The following is a 15,969-nucleotide window of genomic DNA, read 5'->3' on the forward strand; positions in this document are numbered from 1 at the left end:
TCCATTTTAGTCATTTAGCAGACACTAGCAATTTACAGGTGTAATTAGGGTTAAGCACCTTAATCAGGGGCTCATTGATGGTTGTGTTGGGACCTGGTCTGTTCACAGAACACACACGTAAATCAGGCATCTTGACTGTACATTGTTCCACTAGCTTGTTTTGTTCAGTTGCTATTTTAGCTCAAAACAGAAGTAAGAATTTTTTGTTTTAGTTTTGTGAAATAATGTATAAAATGTTTGATTGATTGTAGTAGCATTGATTGTAGCAATATTTAGCCCTAACAACAAACATTGTGAAACTAGCATTTGGTAAATCGGTATTTATTATTGGATGTGTGCAACATTTGTGCGGTACAAATATTGAGCCCAGTGCCCTTTTAATGCAACACGTTAGATGCTATTGTCTTTGTTTTACTAGGACTTTTCACATAATTGAGGACACGCTTCTTGAAGTTCTGGATGAAACTTTCTGGCAACACTGACAGATGGCATGTGGGAGTGATGATTGTCTTGAAGGCTTAAAAATCAGAAAAATTCAGACCATAAAAATCATGAGCACAATCTTGAGCACAATTTATTAATAATCGTGCTGCATGCTATAGCATGTGGATGGTATAGTCTTTCAAGTCAAAGCAGAGCACCCATCTACAACGTGTTATATCCATTGACGTTTTTAACTTCCTGTCAGCCTATCAACAACTGCCACTGACTTTTGCTTCCCACTCTAAAGGATTTAATGCTTGGTGCACACTGTGTCACCTCACAGCATTTCTACATCAGAAATGCTGGTTGAACAAACCAGGTGCTATCACTCTGATGGTACTATTGACAGGGAGATTGGCATGGTTTGTTGTCCACAGGGTAGTGTAGCAAGTGTCAGTACAAATACCAGAGCTCATTCCAGTGCCTAAATCAAGCTGAGGCTGTATTTACTTTAGCAGGCACAAAGAGGCAGCTGGAGGTCTATTAAATAATGACATCTTGCATTAGCAGTAGTCAGTTTCAAGGGCATGTTTTTTTCATCTGTACAAAATCTCAAATGTTCAGATTGGTTTCAAGACATTCATCAGGTTAAAATCAATGTCATCCTATGAATCAGCTTTTGTGATAGAAAAAAAGAAACAAAGTTTGTAATACTTCAAACAATGTATATTATTACTGATATATTTCTATTACTACCTGTGGTCCCAACTGTTCCATTTTCTCATTATGGATACTGAAGCCTTCCCTAATATGCATTGCTCCTCAACTGATAACTGATCTGTGGCACAAATTGGTCATCATGGATCTCTCAGGTGGGAAATAAACATTGGAGGTTGATGATGTGAGTTTCCTCATTAGTATTTGAATTGCTTGCAGTAACAGAAAATCTATATAGTAATTAAAATAAATATCAAATGAAGTTGTCCTACTGCTATTTATGTAAAACAGTAAGAAACTATGGTAACAGTGTTGTAGTTACAATGTTATATAACTTGTCTTTGTTTTACAATATAACTACATTTTTGTTTCTGGATTCTTCCGACTCTCATCTACAAGCACCATGAAGTATAAACTAACCTTTTCAGACTAATATGAGTTATATAATGGCAAAAAAACTGTTTTCTTCCAGAGAGATATGTTACCTCATTCCAGAGATTTTTTAATTAAGCAGTTATGACTTACCAAGAATGGACACAAGAGGGAAATGTCACCTTCATCAGATTTCCTCTGTTGAGGAGGTGGAGCAGTGGGATGGATCTCAACTTTCACGTGGTGAATAAAGGTTGTAGCATATACTGCTACAATAAACAGAAACATGCCGCAGATTCACTGACGGATAGATAAACTAGACAGGCCAGGTTCACTCTGTGTTTGAGATCAAAAATCCAAATGTTCAGCAGAATCTGTGAAAAGTGTGTTCCTTACATAAAATTATTCCTAACCCTAACACCAGTACCGTCATGCTTAACCTTAACCCTAACCTTAACTTTAAATGTTATTTGTAACAAGACTTTTTTATTCTTAATTGAACAACATAATAGTGAAAAGTTAACGAGCAATGTAATAGCAAGTCATTAAGGACCAATGGTACTTGGTATATGTTAATAGCAAACATAGTTGCTCCAATTTGTGTTCATACTGAACGTAATCGGGCTTTACAAAATAGTTACATATTAACGTCATTCTTGAGCATATGCGGTTCTGCCACAAGGCGGATGTTTCCTGTCCTCATAGCTAAAGGTTATTCCACATCGATTGAACATTCTATAATTTAGTTCCCGTTTTGTAACTGCATGTTTTAAAGTCTCCTTCATATAAATAACTGAAAATCTGACCTTGTTACAAGGTGTCACTGCAATTGCACCCTTGTGTAATACCAGGTTTGACAATGGGCTGAGATCTGCTAACTACAACTGTAACAAGGCATATCCTGCCTATCTATTTCAATTACCTTCTATGTTAGTTTTTGCTATGTTATGACCTAGCTGAAAGGCCATGCATGTTTGAACCAGAGTAGGTTACTGTACAGCAGATTTGAGAGAATATATTTGGATATTCTAACTTGGCCACTCCTTTAGTCTGTCAGTGCCCTGGTGAAATGCATTGAAATAGGGATTGAAAAAATATATTTATTAATTGTGTTTAAATCACAAGGGTTTTATAGGGACCAGAATAGCAAATTAGTATGTTAATTCTATCAATGTGTGCCTTACTTATTGCTAAAAAGATAGTGGCTGTGGAAGTGTATTTACTGCTCCTTTTGATTACTGTAGGGTAAGAAGCTTCAATAACTGTTGAGATATCTGGCTAGCAATCATCATGTAAAACACATACTGTAGGTATTCTTGGCTATCTTTGAAATTGCAAGTTTAATAATACAATATTGTAGCTTGATCGGAATCTTTCTGCCTGCCAACTCGATAATATTGTACATAAGCAAAAGTGTTTAAATGGATCTTTAAAAAGCTTAAACAGATGCATTACTTTACCTTTTATTCTGGCTAGTTAATTCATATTTAGTAAGACAGTGGTGTCTTAAATAGAACTAACAATGTGATTTAGTGGACAGAGAAGGCATGAATTGGCTATTTCTACCGTGTATTTATATTGATGTATTTTTTCCAACTGCAGCAGGATAATCTCTAAAGTATAGCCTACCCAAAATGTACAAAACATGAGTGCTTAAAGTTTTTATGTCATGGTATATGTGGGATAAAGAAGTTTGTAAAATCCAGGACGTGCAGTTTACATTTTGTACTGGCACCAAGTAAATAAGACGCGAAAGAGCACATTCTTTTTTTGCTTGGAATTACTACAGCCAGGCACGGATGACCAACATTGGCGTTTCAAAAATAATTGTTTTCTCAGTGTCTATTTTGATCTGTTAAATATTATTATTACTGTATTCTCTGGTTGTCATTTTTTTAAAGAGACATTATCTTTGTTGGGAACAGAGGAATTGTATTTTACAACACATTTTTAATTGTCTTATTATAGATTATGTTGAGATATTGTATTTTTATTTCACATAGGTATCATGGCCAACATAAGTAATTAGTAAATTATACAGGCGACCTGTGGTGAAATTCCTCTTTAAAGGCAATATCCATTATACTCGGCATATTGCATAAGAAGAGTTCTTAACTGTAGTAATATGGCCCTAGACAGGATCTACATATCTTATTGCTTTAGTATATCCTAGGAATAATTACACTGGTAAAGCCTTAGAGCAAGTTCATAAAATAAAATCATCATCAGATACTGTACATGTGGATTCGACTGTAGTACGCCTAGCAGTTAAAGGTAACATTGTCCCTTAGAATGTGTGTAATAACATCAGTAGTTACACATTTGAAATCACATTCAGTAAGTCATTTTGTTATATTATTGGTTTTAATTGTGAAATTACTTTCTGAGGCAATTATTTTAACATGTAGGTACTTTGTAATACCTGTAATGACTTTGTTGTGACTAGAGTTATTACTGTGTTAATTGCAACAGGCTCTCTTAATTCATTGCGTTACCACAATGTACTTCTTTTGTTTTATCAATTCATTCAATATTGCAAATGCTCAACAAGAGGCATGTCATGAAAACAGCAGAGGGAAAATGTTGCAGGTGAATCCCCCCATGCTGGTGAGTGGTAACAGTGGTAACAAACCAGAAACCAACCCTGACACAAAACATATGCTGAAAATAATGTGCACACCACCTCAAAGAATCCACAGCATTTATATTGCTGAGAATGTCCTTTATAGAATTGACCATTTAATCGCCAAATGTATAATGCTTTGACTAAAATGAGGACCTATTGACATAAATTGTTGTATCAGATCATTATCTTTTAGATTGAAAAAGCAGTTTTTGCTGTTGGGGGATTTTAATAATGTATGAGAGACTTATCTGGTCAAAGTCTTTGATGGGGATTGAACATATGTTGTGCAAGACAACTGCTGCATCTGCAACATGTTTTCTATGAGATTATGTGCAGTGTGGACTGTAGTCTTAAAGTCTATGAACTCAAGCTCAAGGCATTATACATAGTTGCTGTTTTTATGGGTGTTACCAAATGAGAGATTTTATGATTTTATTTTATCTCTTTGCTCTTACTCTAGGTGCTGGCAAAGTCAGACGTAGAATACACAAGCACAAAATAATACACAAAGAATAATTTTAAAAAGGAATAATCAGCAAATGATTCGCTTTCCAACAATATGATTTTGACTAATGTTTTTTTTTTTTAAGCATGCTCCGACTGTGTCCTTGAAACACAAGCCCGACGTTATAGGAAAACCAACTTTTGAAATGACATTATACAATAAAAATGTGAACATGCCTTGAGATGCTTTATCAATGCAAGTCAATGTGTCTAGTTCAGAGGCTAGACACACTCTCTGCACATAGGGTCAAGAGTCTGCTGTTTTCTGTTTCTTCTTTAAATTAAAACTTAGATGATGATGCAAGGGGGGTTACTATTCATTGAAATTCCATTCATGGCCATAATCTCCTGCATGTGTTCCATTAAAAGCATGTGACCTGCAGTATTTGACATGAAACCCTGAAGGAGACAACTTGTCTGGTGAAACATTGTTATTAAATTATTGCATCCAAGCATAAAAGTGGGCAGCTTTCTTATTCAGCACCTCACCTAACCAAGTGTGCATTTTCTTCACCTCTAGCATCTGTATTACTACTGTATACATTGACCTTAACATTAATAAAGGCAGGAGCAAAATCTCACGGGCAGTCTTCACTCCGATGGATGAGTTAGACAACAGATAGTTAATTCTGTGAATACTAGACATTACTTTTATTAGATTGTATTTTAAGATGTAATCCAACCAGAACTTGCGTTATTAAGAATGTCAGTGAAGTTGCAGGAGCACTTCAGGGCTTTGGACTTGTGAAGAATGCTCTTGAAGGCTGGAGGATCAATAGCGAGGCTCCGTCTTTCTATAGTGGAGAACAGAGCATGACTGCAAAGAGGCAGCTGCGACCCCAGCCTGTCAATGACTTGAAATTCTAATGTGACAAACTGACAGCATCCATACCTACAAGCCAAACTCAAAATAATAGAGACTCTCAGAAAGGGGAAAGTGCTTTTCGTGAAAGGTACATTTCATGATGCTTTATCAAAGATTGTATCGGGGGGGTGGGGGGCAACCCTTAAGTTTAACAAAAATACCCAGTTATCATAGTGTTATAATTGTTTCATGTCACCCATACATATCTTTAATAAACCTTCTGAAATTGGCCATAGAGTGAAGCAGCAGTGATTTGCAAGCTTGAACATAATACATTAAATCCTTCTCTGATCTTCTGGATCTTGAGTTAATTGTTACAGATGGTGCATCCCTTTCCATTCCAGCTCTGAAGAACTGCATGTACTGCATGAGGAGGGATCGGTTCACAACAAAGTGTTCAGGTTCCCAACGGACCAAGAATTCCAATAGATTACAGTAATTTATTCTATAATTGTCCTCTGCTGGTGGTATGATTCAGTTACACTCCACTGGTGTTATGCAAGCAGTGGTTCTTTTAATGTTACCTTAACAAGCATCATCTTTCAATACTTTACTTTTTATTTTAATGCCTTGACAGGGCTTTACAGGACATAATGTTCACAATTCTGTTAAGGAGTTCATTTATGTACTTCCTGCCTATATAGGGAATATTAACACTCCTGGGTCCCCTAGTTGAGTTACATTTACATTAACATATATTCATTAAACCACATGTATATTTAATATTAGACTAGCTGCAGCAGTGACGGTAGTCTTGTTCCTTTAAAGATGTTTAAATATACATGGACAATTAATGGTAAAGACAGAACAGTGTTCCTAAGAGGTATGTGTTGTCTTCATTGAAATGCTGATTCTAATAGCGGATGGTATGCTGATACAAAATAAATAAAAAATAACACCACCAGAGACAGTTGGATTTTGTCAGCTGAGAAGACATTCAAAAAACATCAAAGGACAAGATTCTTTTTGGGCTTTTGATGCCTGTGCCGTTTTATTTTGATGGGTACTTTTGGGTTTTGCAATGCTCAATGTTGAAAAAAAGAGCAGATGGGGGATGTTTGCAAATTTTGATTCAGTAGACCACATGCAGATGCTATGAAATATTATGTGTTCAGGTGATAAAGGAGAATGCAGAGAAAATACATCTAAAGTCAAGGAGCAATATGGGCCCAATAATGGTTGCTCAGCATTCATAGCAAGCTAAACACATTTGAATAATTTTGAAAAAGATACAATAATAAGATACAGTAATATTAGGTATGTAAAGCTAGGACTGAACTATAAAAACTTACCATTGATCCACTTTGCTTCAGGGTCATGAACTTGGAACTCTCGTTCAAAGAGGTCATCCAGTGTCAAATGTGTGCCTAGAGACTTTGACCCATCATCTGAAAAGAAGTGACCAGATTGTACACAAAGTTTTCATTTAGAAACAGAGAACATTTTTATTACATCTTCAAGTGACTTAAGTGGATTCCAGTATGAATCAACTTGTGGAGGTTGTGAATGTGGAAGTATATGGATTTAAGGCAAAGTTGTTAGTTGAGACATTCTTTTTTTCGTGAAGCTTGTTCCAATGTTGGCCCATTCGTCCAAGTAAAGGGGACATTCAGATGATCCGAGAGTCAAAAATGGTTACTCCACAGAGGTAAAGAGGACAGAGACAGGGCATGGTAGTCTCCCCTTAATCTACTCCATAACATAATATCTGAAAACATCCTAATACATTTCTTTCATTACCCGTGCAAAGACTTACTTTAAGCATTCAAATTAAATAAGTTTAAATAACTATCAATGTTCCCCAAAGGTAAAATATTAGGTTGGTTTATACATTATTGTACATTTTCTCTGAAAACATTATTTAAATTACATCCCATTACTTTATAGAAAGGCATTACAATTTTGAACCTTTAGTATAAAATTTTTTTATTTCAATGGACAGTAAAAGAGTGAAATTGAAATAGGCTACTAAAATGTAAGCAGCTAGCCCAGCTCTTTGTCTATTTTATAAAGATTTATTTATTCAGAATTGCAAGATAATTTTTTTAATATAATGTTAATGGTAAAATATGATAGATATTCATAGATTTTCTCAGTTAAAATGAATAAATTCACGATATTTACTTTTGGACAGAAGAATGATGGACAGTCCGATGAGCGACAACACGCCCACGATGACCAGCAGAGAGATTGCGATACCTTTCCAGTTCCTATCGGGACCTATATCTGGCAAACCCTATAAAAAGAGAGATAGAGAGTGAGTGAGAGAGAGAAAGTAACACAGAAAAAGAGAAATAACATGAAAAGAAATGGAGAGACAGAGACAATGGAGAGACAGAGAGAAAATATTCATGTTATTTCATAGAAGTTTAAGGTAGATATGCAATTGATTTGTTGAAAGACGAAGGTAGAACAGGAAACAAAAAAGAAACATCTTTCAACCTGTCATTCTGTGACACATACCCTTAGGCGGGGTCATAAAGCACCTGGCTGAAAAAAACATATTAAACTATATTTTAAAAGTGCATTTTATGACGTACAGATGTAGGGCAGGAAAAAATGTCATTTTCGAGTACAGGACATTAAAGGTCAGGGTCCTGGCATGCATTGAAAGGCATGATTTGATTTCCTGTGATGGAGTATGAATCACAAATAATCCATCTTGTATACTGAGCCAGGAGCAACACGGAAGCCATTTGCTTATTAGTGGATCTATGTAGGTATATAAAAGATTATATATATATTTTTTTTTTCACATTGAAATAAGCATTTACTGGAATTGTGTTTAGAAATGTATGGCTCTATCTTCAATTTTATCCTGAACCTACTAGCAAGGTAATAAATGCAGATTGGCAATCACAAAATAAGAGAAGAACTGAGTAGAATTGGGATATGTTTTTTTAAACAAAGAACATACAAAAATACATGGTTGAACATATATATAAAAAAAAGACAAATAAATATTGTTTTGAAGTTTAATTCCTACAAAAAACATAAACAAAAATGTTTATGTGAAAGCTAAATCTGCCTGGGAGCGGGAGATGGGCATGGAATTCACCCAGGAGTGATGGGTTGAGGTGATGGACAGGGTATGCGCCACTACATCTTGTGGTCTTCTTGGTCTTATACAATTTAAGGTTGTGCATAGGGTTCATTTTTCTAAGTTGAGACTAGCTGAAATCTATCCGAATGTGAACGATGAATGTGGTAGATGTCATGTTTCCCCATGTGACCTTAATCATATGTTCGCTCTGTGCCCTGCCCTTAAGAACTATTGGGAATCAATTTTCCCAATTCTATCTGACGTGCTAAACGTTAACCTTCAACCATGCCCCAGGATAGCTGTTTTTGGTATTCCGGACCTGTCCTCGTTAGCTTGTACTTTCCTACTGGTTCGATGCAGGATTCTCCTGAACTGGAAATCTGTTCACCCTCCTACTGTTTCTCAATGGCTATGTGACATTGTCTTTTTTTTAGGTCTTAAGAAAATTAAGTATTCCCTCAGGGTCTCCAGTGCTATTCTTTTATGCAAATGGTGTCCTTTTATTAAATATTTTTGTACGTTGCAGAGGCTCCCTCCTGATGTGCTTTTTTGTGCTTTTTATTATTATTATTGTTTGGATGTTTTTCTCTATGTAACTTTATTGTCTTGGTTTTATGTGTTTTTGTGTGTGTGTGTGTGTGTGTCTTATCATTTTTTTTTTTAAATAAAGTTATGTGAAGTAAGAAATATTCAGATGAATGTTTTGCATTTATAGGCTTTATTTATTCAAACTATATTAGTCTATTGTACAATCAACAATGCTTAGGACTCAACTTTCTTAATCGACACAGTTTTAGTCTAATGTTGTTCAAAAACATACAAAGTAATGTGAAAAACTGTATTCATTTATGTGCATTTTGGTTACCTGACTTGTGCAAAACTGCCCAAATTCAAACCACATATTTTGAGCATTTGTTGTTTTTCTTGATTTGTGCAAAAATAAAGGAGACTCTGCTGGCCATTCCATGATTTGAAGTCTTGGTCTTGTTATTTTCTTCTCAGGTAGACATAGCTTGGAGATATGTTTTGTTTCGTTGTGTCGTTTTAGAATGAGTATCTGTATAAACATGTTTTGTTTTATCTGTTTTGTGTACTTTCTTAATCATTGTGCCCCTTCCATATTTTAAACATTTATTGGAGGATTTTAATTTTTGTGTTGTTTTGTAACTGCTTTGTGTAAAATCATTGAATCTTGGGTAAATATCTCACGAAAGGACTGCCGAGTTTATTTACAGTGATGGGACATGTGAATTGAGATTAAATAGGTAGTTAATGCAGGTTTTTGCATCAGGGGGATAACCTCTGTGTAAATGTAACAATCTGCTGTTTTTTGGTGCGCCTGTTTTGTGGAATTTCTTAATCATTGTACCTAAACTGTATGTGAAAATATTTATACGTGGGGCAAAGACTGGAAGGTCAATTTAGGACCCCAGGTGGGACTTCAATATCTTCATGACTGTGTTTGCTTTTCGATTCTCTCTGGCTGACTGAACTACGTGCACAATAAATAGAGGTAAGCAACATTTTCACAATAGTTCATATCAGTCTGTTTTGAAAGTTGAATGGTTTGCACCAGAGTGGGGAGTGATGAAGTCACATTTATGTATGCAGAATAACAGTTGATTATGGATGTTACATGTTTTATTGTTTTCTTGTCTTGTTGTCATAATATAACATTTTATTAATATAAAATATTGAAAAACCCTTCGATAAGAAGTTAAATACAGAAAGACTCTATTATTTACATAAAATCTAGAAAAAGCCTTCGATAAGACATTAAAAGCATAATATATGCCAGTAGTTTAACCAATTCGAGATCCTCAAAATTCTGTTGTATGAGAGAGAATATCTCATTAGATTCCCAAGAGCCTATATGTGAGGGAACATGAATGGTTCTGAAAGGTGTGATACCTAATACTTCAGAGAAATACTCATTGTTGGTCAAGGGTGTAGGACTTCAGGAGCGCATTACTCCCATTGGTGGGTTGCTGTAGCGGTGCTCTGTTATATCCAAGAGTACCCTATGTTGAGGATGCCCAAGTTCCACTATAGCATTTAGGTGAGGGGCTAAAAGAAAAGCTCTAAGCTGTTAACAGATGTTTGAATGGCCGCCATTGAATGGGTTTTTGAATGAGTGAGAGAGAGAAGCACGGAAATGCAGATAATTCTGTGTGTGCTCCGGAATAGTAATGATTGTGTTTCTTATAACAACTGTGAATTTTTATCTAAAATGCCCTACCGTACTTGTGTTTTCTTTGATCTGTGTTCTGATGAAAGACAATAGATACAGGCAAATGGCATATATCCTCTAGTTAGAATATAAACAATTGAATATGACCCATTGACTTCGTTCAACATATTTCCTTGTTATGCATAAGGAAATAGCCGGACATTGTAACTTAAACGTTTCCATCATGGTTCCCTATTCTTCTTTGGCGCTTTCTAGTGTTTGTTTGAGGGAAGTCCAGCATAACCAATGTTTTAGAACTGAAACGACAACATTACTGACTAAAACTGTGTTGTACAAATGCTATCAATGACATACCCTATAACCTCCAAATAAGCACCGGTGCGGCTATTGCCATACATACGTCATACACTCACCTAAAGGATTATTAGGAACACCATACTAATACTGTGTTTGACTCCCTTTCGCCTTCAGAACTGCTTTAATTCTACGTGGCATTGATTCAACAAGGTGCTGAAAGCATTCTTTAGAAATGTTGGCCCATATTGATAGGATAGCATCTTGCAGTTGATGGAGATTTTGTGGGATGCACATCCAGGGCACGAAGCTCCCGTTCCAGCACATCCCAAAGATGCTCTATTGGGTTGAGATCTGGTGACTGTGGGGGCCATTTCAGTACAGTGAACTCATTGTCATGTTCAAGAAACCAATTTGAAATGATTCGAGCTTTGTGACATGGTGCATTATCCTGCTGGAAGTAGCCATCAGAGGATGGGTACATGGTGGTCATAAAGGGATGGACATGGTCAGAAACAATGCTCAGGTAGGCCATGGCCTTTAAACGATGCCCAATTGGCACTAAGGGGCCTAAAGTGTGCCAAGAAAACCCCACACCATTACACTATCACCACCAGCCTGCACAGTGGTAACAAGGCATGATGGATCCATGTTCTCATTCTGTTTACGCCAAATTCTGACTCTACCATCTGAATGTCTCAACAGAAATCGAGACTCATCAGACCAGGCAACATCCTTCCAGTCTTCAACTGTCCAATGTTGGTGAGCTCATGCAAATTGTAGCCTCCTTTTCCTATTTGTATTGGAGATGAGTGGTACCGGTGGGGTCTTCTGCTGTTGTAGCCCATCCACCTCTAGGTTGTGCATGTTGTGGCTTCACAAATGCTTTGCTGCATACCTCGGTTGTAACGAGTGGTTATTTCAGTCAATGTTGCTCTTCTATCAGCTTGAATCAGTCGGCCGATTCTTCTCTGGCCTCTAGCATCAACAAGGCATTTTTGCCCACAGGACTGCTGCATACTGGATGTTTTTCCCTTTCCACACCATTCTTTGTAAACCCTAGAAATGGTTGTGCGTGAAAATCCCAGTAACTGAGCAGATTGTGAAATACTCAGACCGGCCCGTCTGGCACCAACAACCATGCCACGCTTAAAATTGCTTAAATCACCTTTCTTTCCCATTCTGACATTCAGTTTGGAGTTCAGGATCACACCCCTAAATGCATTGAAGCAACTGCCATGTGATTGGTTGATTAGATAATTGGATTAATGAGAAATTGAACAGGTGTTCCTAATAATCCTTTAGGTGAGTGTATATCATAAGAGATAATATTTTTGGGAGCTGACAAGTAAGGGTATAAGGAGGTGAAAGCAATAATGTGTGATCAGAACAATTGCTATGACACTACGCTGTTGGTCTCTGTACTTATACTCTGTTTTGTAAAGACGATTGTTCCCGTGCATCCACAAAATTAAACTGAAATAATCAACTGTTATACAAATGACTGTCGAGTCACTTTTCCTAATAAATTGTGAAACATCTTCCACAAGTACAATACTGTCCAAATAATGTGTAAGAGGGTGTTTTCTCTTCCAACACTGCTTTTATAAATACAGACGGTTTGCAAGTAATCAACAAAGGTAGTGACACCAGTAGGAATTGTTCACATCAACTCCAGGATGATGGCCTTCTGGGATTATAAAGAAAAAGCCATATCTCAGACTGTCGAATAAAATGAAAAGATTAAGAACACAGGCACTGGACAGAGGAAGAACTCTCCCTAGAAGCACAGCATTCCACAGTCACCTCTCCACTGTTGAAGCTGCCAGTTGAGGAATTATGAGGCCTATGTCCCTCAAACAAGACACTCAAATGTATTTGTCCTCTTGCTCAGTTGTGCACCTGGGCCTCCCACTTCTTTATTCTGGTTCGAAACAGTTTACAATGTTCTGTGAAGGGAGTACTACACTTCATTGTACAATAACTTCAGTTTCTTGCATGGAATAGCTTTCATTTCTCAGGACAAGAATGACAGATGAGTTTCAGAAGAAGGTTTGTTTCTGGCCATTTTGAGCCTGTAATCACACCCATAAACACAGTGGCAAACCGTGAATATTGGAGCTACGCCCTCAGTTGTGGAAAAAGAACTGACATAATACATAAAGAGAACTCTGATCCCTGTGTTGTGTATACAGAACATGACTTGAAACCTTTTTTTTGCAGATCTATGTAGGAGAAGCAATTCTTTGATGACAGAGTCAAATGCCACATACACAGCTCACATACACAAAGTTTGCAAATATCGATGGCAAGAACCACATTAGAAGAAAATACGGTTTTCAAAGAAACCTTTGCCAAAACAGTCACTCAAATAGTGGCGGAATAAATTCAACCACACAACTACTCACATTATTTCAAGACCACGGACAGTATATGCTGTCACAGAGAAAAAGGTGTGACTGTGTCACGACTCCCTCACTTGTGGCTCCCCCTGCTGGTGCGATTGAAGGAACACAGGCACATGCTAGCAAGCCTGGGAACAGCCATGGACCGGGTCCTCCTAGTGTTCAGCTGCCTCGACCGGGCCCAGCACAGCGAGGCGTCTGCCCCGAGTACCGCCTTCTGAGCCTTCTGCTCTACCCCTGGATGGACCTGGGGCGGTTTGTCTCGCCCTCCCGCAAGCTTACGTTGGGGCTACGTCCCTTAGCTAGGGGTTCTTACTGCAGCTGAACCTGTATTTCACCACCACCACACCCACGGCAATAGGTCGCGACCGAGTATCGGCTCTCATTTCCTGCCTCTCCAGCCAGACCCTGGATTGAGCAAATTCAGTTTGGCGAGGCAAAGGCTCCCTCGTCGAGGACTATGGGGCGTTCGCCTACCTGTTCTTGTTGGAGGGCAGGGACGAGGGCGAATGCCTGTTTCACATCCAGCAGGGTGAGGGAATTCACCCTGGAGTTCTGCACCCTGGCCGCCGGCAACTAAACTGCCACTCCATCGGCCATGGGATTGTGCCATAGACCTCCTACCGGGTTCCGTGCTGCCCAGGGGTCATGTGTATCCCCTGTCGCATGCGGAGACCGAAGCTATGAAATTTTTTTTTTCGGAATCCCTGTGTCAGGGGTACATATGCCCCTCCGTTTTACCTGTCTCCTCAAGTTTCTCTTTCGTGAAGAAGGACGGTGGTCAAGGCCGATCACCTCTCTATGAAAAGGCTGTGTTGGACACCTGAAGCAGACAGGGCGTTCATCTCACTGAAAGCCCTGTTCTCCTCAGCACCCTGACCCGTCGTTGTCGTTCGTGGTAGAGGTGGATGCGTTTGAGAACAGGGTGGGGGCGGTCCTATCACAACGGTCTGTTGCCCCTGCACATTCTTTTCGAAGGGGTTTGAGGGGGCTAAACACCCTTTTCTCGTTTGGACTGACCACCTAAACCTGGAGTACATCCGGGCAGCGAGGAGATTGAACCCTCGCCAGGCGAGGTGGTCCCTATTCCTTGCCAGGTTCTCCTTCACCCTGTCGTACATTCCGGGCAGTAAGAACGTGAAGGCTGATGCGTTATCCCGCCAGCATGACGGAGGGGAGAGGCCAGTGGAGGATGGTCCCATACTACCGGAAGCCTGCATCGCCAGTACGTGCCTGTCTCCGTGCAGGACAGGCTGCTGTGCTGGGCTCACTCCTCCCTGCACCTGTCCATTTTGTTACCAATCTCCCTCCCTCCAAAGGTAATCCCGCAATCTTGGTCGTTGTGGACCAGTTCTCGAAGGCTTGCTGCTTCCAACCTCTCCCCGGTACAGAGGCCCTGTTAACCCATGTCTTCCGGCACTATGGCATCCCGGAGGACATTGTTTTTGACCTGGGCCCCCAGTTTACCTCCCGTGTGTGGAGGGCCTTTATGGAGAGGCTGGGGGTCACAGTGAGTCTCACATGAACTCCCAGAACTCACTGCACCACTCCTCCACTAACCTCTCCCCCTTTCAGTGTGTGCTAAGGTAGCAGCCGGCCCTGCACCATGGCATCCGAGCCAGACCAAGGCCCCCGCGTTGGACCAGTGTTTCCGGCACAGGGAGGAGACGTGGAACGCGGTCAACATGCGCCTCCAGCATGCCGGATGTTGCCACAAACTCCAGGTTGATCAACACTGCGGGGCGACGCCCATGTACCGCACTGGCAATCGGGTCTGGCTCTTGACCCGGAATCTGCCCCTCAGCCTGCCCTGCCGGAAGCTGGGTCCGCAGTTTGAGGGGCCATACAAAGGAGAGTCAGTGAGATGACGTACACTTTGCAAATGCCGCCCACCATGAGTATTCACCCATCTTTCCATGTGTCACTCAAGTTTTGCGTTTATAATTTTGTTAAGTGTAAGTTGATCAGGTGATTCCATTTGTTGCCAAGTGCAAAACCCTTGTTGAAACATTTTAATAGACTAAGATAATAGGAGATGGCTGAAATTGCCCTGGAAAATTTTTCCATACAGGCACAAAAAGGTTTGCAAAGAAGCAGTTTGGCTCAGCAGAATTTCTTGATGTGTTTTCAATCTACAGCTCCAGAAAAAATTAAGAGACCAAAGGAAGGTTTTGAGTGAGAAACAGAAGGGTTAAAATGAAGAGACCACTGCAAATTGAACGCTTCTGTTCCTCACTCAAAACCTTCCTTTTCAAATATTTTGGAAAGGAACGAAAAAGTTGCAGTGGTCTCTCAATTCTTTCCGGAGCTGTATTTAAAAAAGGCAAACAAATATTTTGGCAAAAGGAATTTATTCATCTGGGGTCTTACCTAGGATGATCTGGTCAATTAATTCCAGCTGTTTAAGGTGTAATCATTAGGAAAACTAACAGTTATAACCATTATAACAATAGAGACTATGAATCAAGTGTGGTACATTTGTTTATTTGCCATCAATGGGTTCCTAAGTATTTGAGGAACAGACAATGT

The 15,969-nt window shown here is 39.1% G+C and overlaps 1 long non-coding RNA gene across 2 annotated transcripts in view; it reads right to left on the reverse strand.

Moving 5' to 3' along the window:
- Positions 1-15,969, reverse strand: part of LOC105016101 — a 148,763-nt gene that overhangs the window by 71,140 nt on the left and 61,654 nt on the right. For both annotated transcript variants that reach the window (XR_002197953.3, XR_002197952.3), the window contains exons 2-3: positions 7,632-7,743; positions 6,800-6,895 (exon numbers count right to left, since the gene is read on the reverse strand). This is a non-coding gene — a long non-coding RNA (inactive dipeptidyl peptidase 10). The remainder of the gene's footprint in view (positions 1-6,799; positions 6,896-7,631; positions 7,744-15,969) is intronic.

The sequence above is a fragment of the Esox lucius genome, chromosome 16 (assembly GCF_011004845.1).
Source record: "Esox lucius isolate fEsoLuc1 chromosome 16, fEsoLuc1.pri, whole genome shotgun sequence".
Classification (NCBI taxonomy): domain Eukaryota; kingdom Metazoa; phylum Chordata; class Actinopteri; order Esociformes; family Esocidae; genus Esox; species Esox lucius.